Source organism: Asparagus officinalis, chromosome 5, assembly GCF_001876935.1.
Source record: "Asparagus officinalis chromosome 5, Aspof.V1, whole genome shotgun sequence".
NCBI classification, from domain to species: Eukaryota; Viridiplantae; Streptophyta; class Magnoliopsida; order Asparagales; family Asparagaceae; genus Asparagus; species Asparagus officinalis.
In genome coordinates this window covers 7,680,048-7,692,658 of record NC_033798.1, presented here as the reverse complement: position 1 = coordinate 7,692,658, position 12,611 = coordinate 7,680,048, and positions in this window count along the sequence as shown.

Genomic DNA, 12,611 nt, shown 5'->3' with positions numbered 1-12,611 from the left:
TTATCACTCTATTAAGGAGAGCCGATAAATTAAACACTTACTACTCTGTTAGGGAGAGTTAGTAAATTGATCATGATTTGAATGATTTTGGATACCTATGTTCCCTTGATGAGAATCAATAAGTGGATTTTGACAGAGGAATTACTGTTACAACGATGTAAACTAAATTCCAGCTCTGTGGGGGATGACATCCGTCTGAGGTGTAATATTAACCTGATGAGGATCTAAACCTTGTTGAGGAAAGACCAAGGTTTAACAATGTCATGCAAAAAGAGTTCATGAACTTTAGGAATAAGTATCATGTTCAAAAATACAAAGGTGGATCCTTTGTTTAGGATAATCACAATGCACAAGGCGACCTCTGTGTTGGAGGTTCGAAACATAAAGTTGAGAACCATCACAGCGCAGGTCTAGACCTGGCGTTTGAAAAATTTGAACGCAGAGGTAACTCTGCGTTAAAGTCTAACCGACCTTATCCATTAACGTGGAAAAATCACGTTTCAGATTCAGTTGGGATTCTTTCTTAGAGTCCCGAACTGATTTAACAGCCCGACGACTGTTATAAATAAACCTGTAAGGTCACATCAAGAGTCATTCGACTCTTTTGCCTTGCTTAGTTCCAAGAACGAGATTTCTCGTTTTAATTTCGGTTGATTCTCCGACGAACTCCATCTTCTATGACTAACCATCCGCATGGCGCCCAAGAGGATGAGTTCGGGTTCCAAGAAGGTCGCCAAGGCGGCTTTGGAAATGTCGCCGGCCGAGAACACTGGTGATGTCGCTGCTCCGACGAGCGCTTTGACACTACCGTCGCTGTCGCATGGACCTCGTTACTGTGGTAAGTGGTGGCCATGGCTACTTATTTCGACAAGTTTCCTGAAAACCCTAGATGGGTTCTCTTCAACGAGGAAGATGACTCGTTCTTACCATAAACGCAGAGTTACGCTCCGTGTTACAAATTGGAAACGCAGACTTAAGGCTCTGCGTTTAAAGAACATAGGGCCAAATCTCTATGTTAAAATTGGGAACGCAGAGTTAAGACTCTGTGTTAAAAAGATTGGAAACGCAGACTTAAGACTGCGTTCAGGAAACATAGAGTTAAGTTTCTATGTTAGAATTGAGAACGCAGAGTTAGAACTCTGTGTTAAAAAATTGGAAACGCAGACTTAAGACTGCGTTTAAGGAAACATAGAATTAAGACTCCTATGTTTGAACACGGGCCTTGGCCTCTGTGTCTGAATATCACAACGCAGGGTTCAACCTTTGCGTTCACGTGTTGTGACGCAAGGTTTACCCTCTGCGTTCAAGTGTTGTAACGCAGGGTTTGCTCTCTGCGTTCAAGTGCTGCAACGCAGAGTTTGCTCTCTGCGTTCAAGTATTAATACAAGGGTTGGCTCTTGTATTTAAAGCTTGCCACGTAGAATTCACTCTTCGTGTTTATTTCATGTTAGCAACCTCTTTCTATTACTGACTATTGTTTCTGATTTTACAGTGCTTTTTCCCAATGTACCACTTCAGCCGGAGCAGCATTTCAACTACACTGATGATCCCGAAGTGGGGAGAGCTTTTGGTCTTCGTAGAGAAATCCCTTTATGCACTTTTCCAAGTTTGGAGCAAACACATTTAATTAGGTTTGCTGAGTGTTCCACCCTTAGGGCTCTGATCACCAATCTGGATTTGGAAACTCCCGCGGGTCTGGATCAATTTGTCAAACCCTCATTTTTATTCGGTGACCATATATCAGCCGATGGACAAGTCGGGTATGTAGAAGACTCCCGGATGCTGCGCCTCAGGAGACACCTCTTCCAGCGAACATTTTCATACGCCGATTTATTGCCGCTCAAGGCGAATTTCCTACACAAGCCTTCCGTTCTCCTGGTTGGTTGTTTTCTGGAGAAGATGATTGGTGGACTCGGATGGTGGATTTTTCCCTTGAGGAACTCAAGGAGCCTCTTGCTCAGTCTGGCCTTATGATACCAGTACAGGCCACGAGACGTGGGATCACTCAGAGCTATCCCTGCTTCTTCGCCATGCTGGAGCGATACAACCCGGATAGCTGCACCTTTTTCACACCTGTTGGGGAGCTAGGATTTGCTCTCCATGAGATGCATGCGATATCGGGATTATTCTTCGGGCAAACACCCTATGAAGAATTCATTCCAACCACTGAAGAACTCTCCCTCTTGAAGACTGCTCATCCTGAGATATACATCACTTTTTGGGAGTTGCTATGTCATTTCCACATCTGCGCTCAGGTCGCTGGGATGCGTGGGGGTGGTCTTATGCATACCGCCTGGGCAGATTATTTGTTTCAGAACCTGGGTCAGAAAGATTTGAAAGTGACCCGTCTTGGCGTAAGCTCTGCTAAGAGTATCAAAGCTCGCATCAAAACTCCTAACGCCATTTATAGGAATACGCGCTTAGAAGATGGATTCGAAGCCGACAGTGAATTTGAAAGTTTCCATTATCAGGCTGCAATTCCTATTTCTGACACCGCCCTCCTCGCTGGTTTCCTTATGCTATGGTTGAAGCGGTGCGTCGTGCCGACGAAACCAGCTGAGTCAATCTTGATTGAGGTTGTCTATCCAGCCGTTTTCTTGGCTCACGGAAGACCTCTCAGTCTTCTTCCTGTGATGACAGGTTGTCTGCAGAGAGGCTTGCGGGATTGGACTTCTGAACTCCTTGATGTCAAGGAGATGAATGTTGCTGGAAGGAAAGTTTGGAAGACTTCTCAACCCCGCACACCAATGCCCTACACTTACTTAGTGGCTTGGTTTGTGCTGCACTGTCCCTCTTTGATGCGGGGGATTATACAAGATAATGAAACCTCTATCCCTTTTGTGCAACGGCTTGAGCCAGCCACATGGATGATCGCGTACATAGTCCGGGCTAGACAACTTTTGTCTTCAGAAGCCAGTTATGACCTCTTTTGCTGCCGCCCTTGCTTTGATGGGGCTGAAGAGGATGCCCCAAAGTTTGGTGACGTAGTCTTTGAAGGGTCCTCGCTTTTAAATACAGGGACTTTCCAGTGGCTTCTCACTATCAGAGTGGGTTACCTGGTTTTCAGAATAGGTGAAAGATGCATAATTGAGCCTTACGTTCCTTCACGTTTTGCTCGACAGTTTGGATATGACCAGCTTTACGTTGGTAACCCTAATCCACAATTAGCTCACATCGGGAATCTGTATGAAGGAGCTCGTGCTTGGTATTTCTTTTCTGCCCGAGGGACTCATGCGTAGTTTACTCTGCCTAATTTGCCGCCTGGTTGCTCTACCGTAGCGGACTTCTGCGATTGGTTCGACAAAGCTTCTCGAATCCAAGAATATGATATACATGCCTCATGCATAAATGAGATCCGAGGATTTTATAAATCGAGAAGTGGTTCTGCCAGGACTCGATTACCAGGGATAGAGGATTATCTGTCCTGCGAACGAGAGGCCTCCGGAATTGAGGAGATCCCTAAGGAATTACCTGCTGCTGAGCCTTCTGAGGAAAAGGATGTAAAAGAGGCTCTTGAAGGAGCACCTCCTTCTGGACCTCACCTCTTGAGATCTTCAGGGAACAAACTCTTACTGCTGAAGAGGTAGGCGAATACGATAGAAGAATTCGCAAACGAAAACCCGTTGCAGCTAAGAATTCCAAGAAAGCTAAGTTAATGGGGGATGCCATGAAGTCGGCACATGTTTCATCTCCTGAAAACAGCGGGGATACTATGCCTCCAGCTGCTCCTCCTAGTCCTGAAATCCCAACAGGTGGGCAGGGATTGACCGTCCCAGGTTCAGTGCCAGATGTATCCGAAAATCTATCATCTGAAGCTGCGCACACTCCCACTCGCACTGATTATGAGAATTGCTTTATTTATCCGCCGACTGCTCCACCCCCAAGCTCGGAAACTTTGAGGAAGCTCGTCGAGAATTAGAGTACTGGATGCAGATGACTATTGATGTCGTTAGTCTCGGGGACGTGAGTTTCAAAGTCTTTGAATCCCATCTGCTGGAGTGTCTCGCCAAGATTAGGGACCAGGGGGATACATTGTGGACTGAACATTGTCGCGAGAGCATTATTGTTCTGGAATACGAATTGGAATTCCTTTCAATGCTACAACGCGATGCCATCGAACCAGAAGTGGATCGGGCTCTTTCTCAGGCTAGAGCTTTGAAGGTACAACAGCAAGAGGCTCTTCAGAAGAGTCTAAACGAAGCAGATTCTCATATTGCTCGCCTGCACGGGGAGCATCTTCAAGTGCAAGTGGACTTGGGCACTTTTGCTGCAGGTATTCGGGATACTGCGATTGAGCTTACCCGTGCTGGTATGGAGCAATCTCAGATAACTGCTCGCTTAGCGGGCGACATGGAAGTTATAAAAGGGTTAATTACTTTCTGCGACGGTCTCTTCAAGGGCTTTTGCGACGAGCTTGTCGCTGCTGACAAGATTAGGCGAGAGATTGCAGAAGCAGCACCAAATGAAGAGGGGCTCAAGAGCAAGATAACAGAGGAAGTTAAAAAGGCTCGTGAGGAGAAAATATTGGCGCTGAAATCTAAACTCAAGTCTTTTAGACTGATGAGCCCCGATGTTTAGGACTTGGATTACTTTTTAGCTAGGGAATAATTTTGTATCATTTTCATTTCGACTGTCCTCATTTTGTATTCACATTTAACGACATTGAATGAAAATGATATTATTTTGCCTTTCATCATCTCTTTTGTTGAAATCTGGTTCAGGACAATGAAAAGTAAAGCAAATGCCATAAATATAGTGTTAACCAGGCATGAAATTGAAATTAGAATAATTCTAGAAAATTTCAATCGTCAGAGGTTTAATGTTAACATGACGAAATACAAGGCAGAAATACACTATAAATAGGCAACCCCCAGCCTGATTTAGCTAGGGTTTAGGGGGCTACATGAACGGGAAATATCTCTTAAGAAACTTCCCATTAATTGGCATCATGAGCATGTCTCCTTTTTGGTTGATGAGACGATAAGCTCCATTCGAATAGACTGATTCTATTACGAAGGGCCCCTCCCACTTGGTATTGAACTTCCCCTTGGTTTTGTGGGTCATTACCATGGGTCATCTGTTGGCCAAAACTAGATCGCCTTTCTTGAAAATCCGTTCCTTAACCTTTTTGTTGTAGGCTTTGGAAATACGGGCTTGGTATAGTTCGATCTGTTGCTGAGCTTGAAGTCGTTTGTCATCTAAGGCTTCAAGTTCTTGTAGACGTCGTTGATGTTTCTCTTCTTCTGTTAATCCTGTTGTAACCGCGACTCTCAGAGAAGGGATCTGAATTTCTAATGGCAATACAGCCTCGCAGCCATATACCAAAGAGAATGGTGTAGCTCTTGTAGGGGTCCTCACCGTTGTGCGGTAAGCCCACAGGCATTCACCGAGTCTTTCATCCCAATCGCGCCGGCTCTTGGAAACAAACTTTTTGAGAAGCTTCACTATGGTTTTGTTGAAAGCTTCTGCAAGACCATTTGCTGGCGGGTAATACGCCGTAGATGCAACACTTTGGATTCTGAATTTATCACAAAACCTCTGAAACCCAAAGCTGACAAATTGTGTCCCGTTGTCGTGAACTATTCGTCTTAGGACTCCAAAGCGATAGATGATGTGATGTTTGATGAACTTGATCACGTTTGAAGTCTTGACTTCTTTCAACGGGATTGCCTTCGCCCACTTGGAGAAATAGTCGGTCACGGCTAGAATGAATCGGTGTCCTTTGGACGTCGGAGGGGAGATCGGTCCGACGATATCCATGCCCCACATTTCGAATGGCCAAGTTGCCGATGTGGGGTGTAAGTTCCCCGGTGCTTGGTGGATAAAATCTCCATGAATTTGGCATGCGTGACAAAGTTTAGCGTAGTCAACCGCGTCTGAAAACATCTTCGGCCAATAATAGCCGATTCGTCAGAGACGATCTCCTAATTTAGCTCCAGGTTGATGAGCTCCGCACATTCCGCCGTGAGCTTCCTTGAGGGCCTCTTTCGCTTCCTTCCGAGAAAGGCATCGAAGTAAGACTCCATCATGTGATTTACGATACAAGACTTGAGAAACTGCATCGTAATAGAATCGGAGGGCTTTTCGTTTGATTGCAGCCGCTTCCTTAGGGTCCTCAGGTAGAATTCCATATAAGGCATAGTCGATGTATGGGAATCGCCAGTCCCTAGATTCGAATTCCATAAATGCCGTACAGACTTCTCCTGACGTCATCTCGTCTGAGTTTTCCTCTGTAGGAATCTTGGAAAAGTATAGCTTACGTCCCATGACCGGAATCGTTGTTTCGACCTCTGGTGGCAAGGCCAGGGAAGTTTCCAAAGAGGCTAAAGCATCGGCATATGCATTCTGAGCTCTTGGCACATATTCGATAAAGAAGCCTTCAAATTTTTGAGCCTGCTCTAGCACTGCGAAGTAATACGGAATCAAATCCTCATGACGTACTTCATATTCTCCTCGGACTTGATTAACGATGAGCTAAGAGTCACTGTAAGCCTCGAGGTGCTGAATATTAAGTTCTTCAGCACATTGCATTCCTAATAGCAGAGCATTATACTCGGCTACGTTGTTGGTGCAAGGTTCGATTAAAGAGAATCCCCTTGGGATTACGTGGCCGTTCGGGGAGATTAACACTACTCCTACTCCCGCAGTGATTGCTCCATGAGGATTTGCTCTGGATGCACCGTCGAAGAATAACTTCCACACTTACGTAGCTTCTTGGGTAGCGCAAGCTTCAGCAACCTCGTCAGGTAATTCCTCATACAACTTAGACGTTCCCGATACTGGATGATCGGCTAAGAAGTCTGCCAGTGCTTGGCCCTTGACCGCCTTTTAAGGCATGAACTGCATGTCGTATTGCGACAAGAGAATGGCCCATTTTGCAAGCCGGCAATTTAGAGATGATGGTTTTGTCATCAGAACTCTCAAAGGATTTACCTTGGAGATGACCTGAATGGTCTGTCCAACTAGGTAATGTCGCATCTTTTGGACTGCGAATACCAAGGCGAGACATTCTTTTTCGGCCGGATTATATCGGTGTTCGGATCCCATCATAGTCCTACTCAGGTAATAGATGGCTTGCTCTTGACCTTGATCATTGTTCTGGGCTAACAAAGCACCCAGAGAATGATCCATGGCCCTCACATATAACATGAATGGTTTTCCTGATATCGGGGCCACAAGAACTGGCGGTTGAGTTAGATATCTCTTAATCTCCTCGAATGCTCTTTGACATTCTGCATCCCAAACAAAGGATATTCCTTTCTTCATGAGTTTAGAGAAAGGTTGGCAGCGCCCTAACAGATTTGATATGAATCTTCGAATGTAGGCCAGTCTGCCTTGCAAACCTCTGAGCTCTTTGAGATTCTTCGGAGGTGGCATGTCTTGGATGGCACGCACTTTTTCTGGGTCAAGAGAGATTCCCTTGGAAGTAACGATAAATCCCAGGAATTTTCCACTTGAAACTCCGAGGAACGATTTTGTCGGATTCATCTTCAGCTGATGTGCTCGCATGATTTCGAACATTGTCTTCAGATCCGTAAGATGATCTTCTTTACATTGGCTCTTTACTACTATGTCATCAACGTAGCACTCGATCTTCTTTCGTAGGTGTTCGTGAAAGATTGTGTTCATTGCACGTTGATAAGTTGCACCTGCATTTTTCCGGCCGAAGGGCATCACTGTGTAGCAATACACCCCTAGTTGTGTTCTAAAAGTAGTATGTTTTTCATCGTCCGGGTGCATCTTTATCTGATTGTACCCAGAGAATCCGTCCATGAAAGACATCCTTTCATATCCGCAGGTGTTGTCAATCATAACATCCGTGATGGGGAGTGGGAATTCATCTTTCGGACAGGCGGCATTGAGATCGCGGAAATCGATGCATATCCGGACTTTACCGTTCTTCTTGGGAACTGGAACGATGTTGGCCACCCAGTCAGGGTGTTGTTCTTCCCTAACAAAACCTGAGTCTATAAGCTTTTTAACTTCTGACTCAATTAATTCCATGATCTCAGGACGAAACCTGCGTTGTTGTTGTTTAACGGATTTTACATCCGGATCGATGTTGAGACGGTGCATGGCTACCTTCGGGTCAAGGCCAGGCATATCCTCATAATTCCAAGCGAAGACATCTATATATTCTCGGATGAGAGATATAAGGTCTTCCTTCTCGGATGATGATAGGTCTTCAGCTATAAAGATAGGCTTGGGATCAGATTCATCTCCCATGTTGACCTGAATAACTTTGTCTTCAGTGGGTGGTTCACGTTGTTCGAAGCGCATATCCCACAAGACGTTAAGGCGTTTGATCCAAGGATCGTCGGTTGATTCGACTAACTTTTCGTCACCCCCTGCATCTTCATCGGGGTGACTAGTTGAAGCCATGTTCACAGTCAAACTTTTAAAGCAAGGTCCAACACTGACGTCGGATTCCCATGAAGAGGTTCCGGATGAATGATCCTGACGCAGATAATTGCTGATCTCATTTTCTGAGGCAGGGGGAGTTGTGACATAACCTAAACCCCTTTCGGTTTTTTGATAGTAATCCGGAGGTTTTCCTTCAGGGGTTAGAGACATCCGGATTGGGGTTCGTCTACCTTTCCCGAAGTTCAGACCCTGTTTCTCATTAAAGTTATATCCCATTTGTTTCATTAAGTATATAAAATTGGGTTCGTGGTAATGGAATTGGGGAACTCTATCATCTTCCTCTGAACTTCCTCGTTTGAGTTGTTCGGGTTTGACTTTACCAAAACAGATCGGTTTCTGCCATTTCCTTTTGGATGGGACTTTGAAGAAAGCCTTATGTACGTCTTCTGCTTCTTCATCTGAAGCAAAGAATGACTTGATAGGCAACGTAAGTGATGCCTCTGTGGGATTCGATTGGCAACGTAAGTGATGCCTCTGTGCACAGTGTGTGCCATGGGTTGGTACCTGCATTAGAATCATTCTCTACTGATTTATTTTTAGAGGACACATCAGGCAAGTACGCTAAAAGAAAATCTTCATTAATGCACCATTCACCCTCACTCGGTACATTATTATTACCCTCATCTTGACCCATTACATCTAAGTTCAGTTCCCACGGACAATCTTCTTCTGGATCTGGTTCAATGTCAGCTTCGTTTCCGCTGTCTACCTCTTGAGATTCTAGATAGAAAACGGAATCAGTGTGAAAGTTCTCCACTCCTCGGAAAGGATACTTTTCCGCAATTAGGGTTCGAACTTCTCCTTCATCATTGGCATATTTCATGACCTGATGTAGGGTAGACGGGACAATGCGGTTTGCATGTATCCATGGTCGTCCTAGCAACAGATTGTAGGAAGTGTCCGCGTCTATGATGTAGCATGCCACTTCAGATTTGAGGTCTCCAATTTGACACCTGAGTTTGATTTTCCCCAGGGGTCGAGTACTATTGGCGTTGAACCCAAAGATAGTGGTCTGTGTGGTGTGCAGCCGATGCATGGGAATTCCTAAGACTTGCATGACCCTGTAAGGCATAATGCTGAGTGCGGAGCCCGGGTCAACCTGGACACGACTGATTTCAGAAGATCCGATATACCTTGTATAGTACAAAGGTCTGTCGTGTTTGTGTTCAACCTGCATATCTTCTTGAGTAAACGATATGCAGGGTAAACTTCTTGCCGCTTGCAGACATTGCCGACAAGTTTGATCTTCTGAAGCTTCAGGAATTGGAATGACTTGGGTGATGAAGCTCTCTGTATTCTTCAACGCTTCAATTAGAGCTTCCTTGGTGGTTTTGGACAACCTTAAGAGCTCATATAGCGTAATTCTGGCCGGTATGTTGGCCAACTGTGCCATGACATTGAATTGGAAGGGATTTCTCGACTCCCCGGATTCCTGGTGGAGATTTCTGTTAAACCGAAGCTCTTTTTGTTTCCCCTTATCAGCCGGCTTCTTCGGGACAGAACCCCCAGCGTCTTGGGGCTGTTCCTCAACTTCTTGAGCATTCTGACCATAGTCTTTCAAGTAAGTCTTTCCAGACCGAGTGCCGGGGTTGTCTCCTGGGTATGCAGCCAGAGCAATCCTCTCTTCCTCTGAATCTGTGAGGGTCTTGAGGTGATCATCGTTCTCAGTTATGGAGGGGCTAATCATGTTGGAAGACTTAGCCTTGCTTCCTTTCTTCTTGGACGAGGTATTCGTCCACTGTTGGTCTCCCACTAGATCCGGGTGTACCCACATGATTTCTCCTTTCGAAGTGGTGAGGGGTATCAACCCTTTGTCTTTCTGACTGTGCAAGTCAGTATTCTTCAGGCGCATTTCTCCCTTGTGGATGGGGACAACGCCATCTGCGGTCGTCACCGGAGGGAAGTCACCGAACTGGACTGCTATCATGTTGGTAGAGACAGTCTTTTACTCAGGTTTCAGAGTAAGCACTTTGGCGTCCACCAAATTCTGGAGGATGTCCTAAAAGATGTAACATCTTCTGGTAGGATGCCCCAGAAACCTGTGATAACGGTAGTAATTAGGGTCATCTACCTTCCCTGCCTCCTCTGGCTTCCTAATTTCAGGAAGCTGTAACTTGTTGTTCTTCCGCAGTAGCTGGAACAAGGTGTCCACGTGCTCCTCCTTGAAGGAATACTGTTTGGGCACTTTTTGCTTATTGGGTGCTTTGCCTTGCTTCGTGGGCGGTGGTACTTAAGAGTAGTTGGCTGCTAGGGTCTCTTTTCCCTTAGACCGCTGGGTGTTGTTCTGGTTGCGTGCTGCTGCTGTTGCGGTTTGGGCTGTGCAGCTTCTTCGGCTTTCACCCGAGCTACAATCTCTTCAGCTTGTTCTCCTTGCGAAACAAGTTGTCTCCAGGAGCGACACTCCGCTACCCCCATCTGGGCGAGGAGCTGAGTCTGCAAGTTGTGCCTGCAAGTTTCAACCAGGGTTGACTGAGTCATACCTGAGGGGCATCGTAATGCCATGCTGCGGAATCTCTCCACGTAGGCCTTGATTTTCCCTTCCTCTGCTTGGTGGCGAGAAGAGTTGGGACAAAAACTTTCGTATCGTCCTCAAAGAACCTAGCCAAGAAAAGCCTTTCCAAATCTACCCATTTCTGAATAGATCCAGCAGGCAGTTTCATAAAGCATTCAAAGGCTACTCCTTTAAGAGTGCCTATGAACAAGCGTGTCAAGATGGCATCGTTCGCCACAACATCTCCAGTTTGAGATTTGAAGTAGTAGATGTGCTGATTTGGCGATCCTGTGCCATCGAACGGTTGCAAGGTTGGAGCTTTAATCACCACTCCTTCTTCGCGAAGATCACTTCTGTTGGCGATTGCATTGAGGCGAGCTTCCAGTTCATCCATTTTAGTGGATTGAGGATGCAGTTCTTTTTCCACCTCCTTCTCACCTTCAGAAGAGGATCCCAAGTTGAGAGTCTCACGATCTGAATGCTCGGTCACTTTCTGTTTCCCTTTGGAGGTTGTACTCCGGGAAGATTCAGGTTTTTGGCCTTTTTCTGCCAGAACTTGGGCCAACATGTCCTTCAATTGGAGAAGTGTCTCTTGTTGCGCCTGGAGCATGACGTGATGTTCGTCCACTCTTTTGGCTATGTCCTCGGGATTTCCTGCCATATAAGCAGATACCTCTTGTGGTCCGACCGAGCTCGAAGATTGAGATTCGGCTATTGCCGAATGTTCATCACTTGTGGTAATCCCTTTGGCTAACTTTTGATAGTTAACCGGGCGAATAGCTCCTGTCCGAGTCCGAGATTCGGCTATTGCCGAATGTTCATCGCATTTGTATCCTCATCTTCCTGATTAACCTGGTTACGACGACTTGGTTCGCCTTGCTGGTTCGTCAATGATTGGATTTGTTGGTCATGCATTTCTCTCATGTTCTGCATGCCATCTGCATTTCGAACCTAAAGCTCTCTTGTTGTTTAGCCATGGCTTCTTCGAGCATCTTGGCTACTTGTTCCGCGCTTATCATCAGTGACTCACGGGGTTGTCCCTCGTTGGATACTGTATTGTCTGATGTGACAGTAGAGCAGGAATCCGATTCTTCATCTTCTGACGGTAATCTTGTCCGAACCCTACCATAAGTTGCTCGTTTGATGGATCCGAACTGCAGACGGGTCATCCGCCGGGGTGCTTTCAGAATCGACTCGAGATTATCCCGTGCCGATGTCCCTTTGCTGGTCATATTAGTGGTGACCCTCAGAAATTCTCCATCTTCAACCACCACTCTTCTTCATCGAAAATGCCTAGGCCTTGGTTTTGGCGTTTCGGTACTGAGCCTTTCGAAGACCGAAACTCTTTCAAGAACTGTCTTGATGCAGTTACACTCAGACAATACTGCCCGAATGAGTTTGGAATAGGGGCATTGAGTTTCTTATTCTCGAGGACTCCTTTTCCTGGTTTTACTCGTACCCCCAGCACGATAGTACAACTCGTCCGCTTGAAGGTCGGAGTAACCTATCGTGTGTTGACACGACTTCTCAGGTATAACGCTATCGTCATCAGATGATAATGTTTCCTTCTGAGGGCGAACTGCCTTCTTTGGGCTTTCAAAAGTCACGCGCCTCGAAACATGCCTTTGTGGGCGTGAGTTCTCAGCGGGCTCCTGGACTTCAATGCGCAAATTGGTGCGCGTAGCTGCCATGAACT